Source organism: Physeter macrocephalus, chromosome 17 (genome assembly GCF_002837175.3).
Source record: "Physeter macrocephalus isolate SW-GA chromosome 17, ASM283717v5, whole genome shotgun sequence".
In the NCBI taxonomy this organism is placed as follows: domain Eukaryota; kingdom Metazoa; phylum Chordata; class Mammalia; order Artiodactyla; family Physeteridae; genus Physeter; species Physeter macrocephalus.
This window is the reverse complement of record NC_041230.1, coordinates 29,963,966-29,969,802: the sequence shown is the minus strand read 5'-3', so window position 1 is coordinate 29,969,802 and position 5,837 is coordinate 29,963,966. Positions and strand designations below refer to the sequence as shown.

The following is a 5,837-nucleotide window of genomic DNA, read 5'->3' as shown; positions in this document are numbered from 1 at the left end:
AGCAGAGAGAGTTCCTCCCTGCCCACATTGTGCTGACACTGAAAGAGACACAATCATCAGGCAGGAAGGAAAGATGGCTTTTGAATCAGAACAAATGCATCCCAGCTCAATTCTATGCTTCATTTAATTAGGAATCAATTGACTCTGGCCACCACGACGGAGTTCCCCTTTTCATAAGAAACCAGAACTAACTAACTCTCCCTCTCCTCTCTCCCCCTTCATTTATATGAGAAGTGGAGAGAGATGGGGAAGAATTGAGTGGAGTTTGAAATTAAAAAATAGCATCCTGCAGAAGGAGAATCAGAGTGAGCAAAAACAAATATAAACAAGGCTGATATGACAAGGAAATTAATTCCAACCCCCAAAATGTATTGAGCACCTAATATGTGCTAGGAAGTGTGCTAAAATCTGGGAAGGCACCTTTGAAAAAAGACAGATTCCTGCATTCAAGGCTTGTGGGGAAATAACTTCATGTGATGATTATTTGGAGTAAGTGATGTTATTTAGCTTGGGAAGGGAAAGAATCAGGGGTGGCATAAGTCTTGTCTTAAAATATATGATAGGATGTAGAATGGCTTCCTCCAAGCTCCTTGCAATTGTCTACAAAACTCTGCACTATCTAGCACCTGCTGGCCACCTGCAACATCACTGTAAATGTAAGTTTCATAGGGTGGTGCATGAAGCCACCTAAAATCACAGCATTCCAGAGAAGTAATAATGATAAAGTGCTTAAGTTCTTCTACCAGTCATCCTGCTCCTTCTCCTGCAAGCCAAAGATAAAACCATGTGCTTGTATTTCCCAGCCATAAATAAATGTGAAAAACTCACCCCTACAAATTACCACGACCTTTAAGGATAACATATAAGAATCCAGGAAAAGAAGAGTAGGATACACAACTTGATGGAATCAGAATTTGACGTTGATAATCTTTCCTACACCCTCCGGAAGTGTGACTTCAGTTGTCATATCAGGGCTTTGCAGCCACAAAGTGTCCTTGTCAAGATCTGCAACCTTTTACTTCATCCCGTTAAATTCATACATGCCATTTGTCACATCCAATGGCTCAGAAACCAATTCCAAGTTAGCACAGTCCATTACTTGGATGTTTGTAGATGGACTTTCTTTGTCTTCGTCCTTCTGAATTAACAAACCAATTTCAAAGGTTTTGCTTTGCTTGGGACCCAGATGGCTGTGAACATACATTTATTAGTCATCACTCTTAGAGTTGCAAATTATGGAAGAGTCACCTCAAACTGGCTTAAGCAAAACGCGCAAATTACTAAATCATATAACTAAAATGGCTAGTAGTAGAGCCTCTTTATATTGCATGATTGTATGGTCACTGATTACCAGCACTGTCCTTCTAGACTTAGAGCTCTGTTTGGTTTTTACCCAGAGCTGTGTCCTTAGTTTTTAGCTCAGTTTTAGTTGTCTATTACATATGGCTAAATAGATGCGTGAGTGTAATCACTACCCAGGCGGGTAACAGGCAGTTTGGGACCAGTGGACTCTAAGCATTTTCTCAGGACTTCCTCCATCCCCCAATGCCATTTTCTAATGCCTCCTTTGGCTAAACCTCATCTCCCTGATTTGAAAACTATGACTCCATCCCAGATGTTATTTACTTAACTACTTATAGAAGTAAGGAAAATAACAGAAGTTTTAAAAGTCGACCAATTACAGTGAATATGGATATGTGAAGACTCCAATAAACAGTAGCCATGAATAGCCTATCTAATAAGGACATTTGTTGCCCTAAGGAATGAGAGCCCAAGAGTCACTAGGAGTTTCAAATATTCAGAAATACTGATTTTTAGTTTTATATGTAAAAATCTCTCACTGTTTTAATATCACGTGTAAGGTATATGGTCTTGCACAAGTTATCTAACCTCTCCGTGCCTCAGTTTCCTCATCTGTGAAGTAAGGACAATATTGGAACCTAACTAATAGGGTTGATATAAAAAGTAAATTATATGGTATTTCTGAACAGCTTAGAGCAGTTCTTGGCACATAGTGTTTACATATATAAATATATCTATATATGAATATGTGATTATATATAATGTTCAATTTCATGTTGAATATATAATTGAATATTGAATATATAACTAAATATTAAATATGTAATTGAATGACAACAATAATACATTTTTAAAGAAAAACACTGAAAGCCAAGCAAAACACACCTACAGGGCACTTGTGGCCTACAGGTTATCAGATTGGGAGCCTGCTTATACTTTCACTGAAAACCTCATTTTGGACTGCCTCTGGATATGGCATACCTCCTGACTCTTTTATCCTACAAGGTTTGAAAAATAGCCCTTTCTTTGCCCACACAATCCCTAATTTTCTAAAATCAGCCCGCCCCTGAGTCCCAAGACTACCCAAGAAGGGACAAGTTTTTAATATCTGCCTCTCCCCACCACAGGCCCCCATGGAAGTGTGGTTGAAAAACCTCCCCCTAAAAGTAAACCCTTTAGGAAGCTCCTGCTTCCTAGGCCTAAGAGGGGTCTCTATCAGCTGCAGCCCACTTTTCAATCAATCTTATCTGTAATGTTTGCAGATTGCACCGGCCACCCTCCCACCCACCCCGCAAGCCAGCTGTGTTATCAGCAATCAGCAGCATGGTGAGGACAGAGCATAGGCACGGTAGAGAACAAGGCTAAAAATAACCATTTTCAAATTAAAATCCTGAATTGTAGAGGGAAGGGGGGAGGAGAAGCAAGACACGGTAGGGCAGGTTTTATTTATTTACACCAATGAATCAAAGATAAAAGGAGGAAAAAGGCATTTCGAAGGAGTTGGGAGTATGGCAGAATTGTTTTCATCTCCAGTAATGTTGTCAAAACACAAATGATGATGCAAAGTAAATGCCTGTCAGACAAACCCAAAGGAAGCTTATTTACACGTTTAGGATGAGCAGGGCTGTAAATGATGGTTTAATTGGGAAAATCTGCCTAGTCATTTGAACAAGCAGACCTAAAAACAGACATAACATAGTGCTGGGAGGAAAATAAATTTAAGGAAATTTCTTTTCCATTGCTTTAGTCTAATACATTTTCCCCATTCCTCTGCCTCTCTCTATTCCATTTTCATTTCCATTAGAAAAAACACTTCTCAGCATTTCCCAGGCTGCCCTTAACCTTTCTGACTCACTCACTTGGGGCCTGTGGAAGGCAAAGCATTCTCTCAATGACTGGAGACAGGCTCTGGACAGTACCCAACACACGTAGGCTGACCTCTGGAGCTGGGATGGTGGCTTCCTAAAAACAAACAGTGCAAGGGCTAATGGATTAGGGAAGGTGTGTAGAATGTTCAACTCGATGTCCAGCAAATAAAAGGCATTCAATAAATATGTTTCCTTACCTGCCACTCAGTAGGGAACTGGCATTTATTGACTGGGAAGAACTACACCAATACAGTAACAATGATTACTTCTAGATGGGAGGTTATGGTTGATACAGTTTCCTTCTTCTTCATATTGTTTATTTAGGTTTTTTTTTTTAATTTTCTGAAATGCGAAATAAGATGATTTTTAAATCCAAAATTCTGGATGCCATTATATTAAATGTGTCATTCTAGTCTTATACCCACCTATTCCCATCCCATGAGCTGATCTTCTAGTAAAATTAATTCATTAATAAGCTTTAAAACTAAGGTTTTAGTTTGCTTTTATGATTTTTTCAAAATGTGCCAGGAATTGGCATTTTGCCAATTTTTTAGGACACGAGGTTGGCACAAATACCAACCTTAAAGTGAATATCACTTGTCATGACTGTAATCTCTCAAAACATGGCAAAAAATCATATATAAATATATAAATAATTAGTAAAGCATATACAATTTATTTCATCATTTTGGCCATTATTCTTAGGTAAGACTTCTTTTCGTCTGTAGCAGATACTTGTAATGAACCATTTCCCTCCCTCAGTCCACCTAATTTCAGCACTTGTATAGTAGACAGTTCCATGCATCTTTGCCAATATCCCATGGTGCCTCTCTGTACTGCTTTCTCTAAAGCTGGAGAAGATGGCTTAGCCACATGCAGATGCAACCCAAAAATGTGGGCGAGTCTACCCCCAATGCAGTCCCCACACTATGGAGGGTAAAAGTCTATGGATAAATGTCCCAACTTCTCTGTCTTTCAGTGGGACAATTCTAAGCAGTAATCAGCTCATTATCACATACTTTATTGTTTTTCTTCCTTTCTTGTCTCTCTCTCTCTACTTTCCACTCTTCTGTTTTCTGTGATCACCTTCAAAATAAATTCCCCATATCAACTCCTTGTCTTAGGGTCAGCTTTAAGTGGCAGGAGGAGGTGTGGCTGCACCCACAGTAAGGTATCATAATTATAATTCATTGGTTAAAAAGAGTCTTCAAGTGACTGATGATAACAATGTCATTAATGAGAATTGCAGCCAACATTTTATTTATTAGAATGTGGTACCCAGGGCTTCCCTGGTGGCGCAGTGCTTAAGAATCCACCTGCCAATGCAGGGGACACGGGTTCGAGCCCTGATCTGGGAAGATCCTGCATGCCACAGAGCAACTAAGCCGGTGCACTACAACTACTGAGCCTGCACTCTAGAGCCTGGGAGCCACAACTACTGAGCCCCCATGCCACAACTACTGAAGCCCACGTGCCTAGAGCCTGTGCTCCACAGCAAGAGAAGCCACCGCAATGAGAAGCCCATGCACCACAACGAAGAGTAGCCTCCCGCTAGCCGCAACTAGAGAAAGCCCGCATGCAGCAACGGAGACCCAACACAGCCAAAAATAAAATAAATAAAAAATAAATTAAAAAAAAAAAAAGAATGTGGTGCCCAAATTAAACTGACCGTGTAAGCAACCTCCACATAGAATGGGACTGGAACAAAATTCCTTTCTGTCTAGATGTGCTGTTAGCACACAGAACTGTGCCAGGCACTGAGACAAAATAAGCAAGTGCTTTCACAAGCCCATGGGCAAAACCTCCCCTTTTCTAACTCTTGGCCTTGAAGAATTAGGGCCCTTGGAACATGATGAGTATGGAAGACTAGCCTCACTCAACAGTAACTCCTCCTTATAGCCTGAGTTTTTGACAGCCTAACAACGGTACAGGAATTATGCCAGTTTTCCTGCTTAGCATGAGCTCTGCCACAGGACCAATGACATATAATCTGTATACTTGCTTTTCCTGCCACAAAGCTGTGACACATTATCAAAGCTTCACAAAGTCATTCCATCTTAGTACAACTCTGGAAAACTTCTTTCCATCTTATTTCTGGGACAAGGACATTCACTGTATCCTACTTTCATTTTCTGATTATTATATTAAATGTTGACACATGTTTGACAACTCAAATTCATTGATTAAATGTTTTTTTCTCTCTCAAAATTATTTTTAATATATAATCTAATAAATATGAATCCCAGATTCATCACTAAATATATGACCTTGCTTAGTTAAACCTCAGTATTTTTTTCTGTAAAATACAGGTAAATAATAAAACATTGTAGATTGTTGTGAATATTGCAAAAATCCCTGTGTGTTTTGTGAAGTCCCTAGCTCAAAAACACGTCTAAATGTTAAACACTATTATTAAAATCAGATCCAATTATAATAAATGCACAATGAAGAAATACCAAGTCAGTTTTGTACTTAGAGTCTGGAGACACTTTAACTAAAAGACATATAAGGTCTCTCATTCTAACCTTTTCATTTTTTATGCAATTTAACCTTCATTAAAATTATAATGTGGGGCTTCCCTGGTGGCGCAGTGGTTGGGAGTCCGCCTGCCGATGCAGGGGACGCGGGTTCGTGCTCCGGTCTGGGAAGATCCCACATGTCGCGGAG

General features: G+C 39.6%; 1 long non-coding RNA gene across 1 annotated transcript; it reads right to left on the bottom strand.

Annotated features, from left to right (window-relative positions):
* Positions 1-1,103: 1,103 nt before the first annotated feature.
* On the bottom strand, positions 1,104-3,497 carry LOC114484018 (uncharacterized). Its single transcript, XR_003676453.2, has 3 exons — positions 3,368-3,497; positions 3,162-3,264; positions 1,104-1,138 (listed from the first exon to the last, which is right to left on the bottom strand). It is a non-coding gene; the product is annotated as an uncharacterized lncRNA (long non-coding RNA).
* Positions 3,498-5,837: the final 2,340 nt, after the last annotated feature.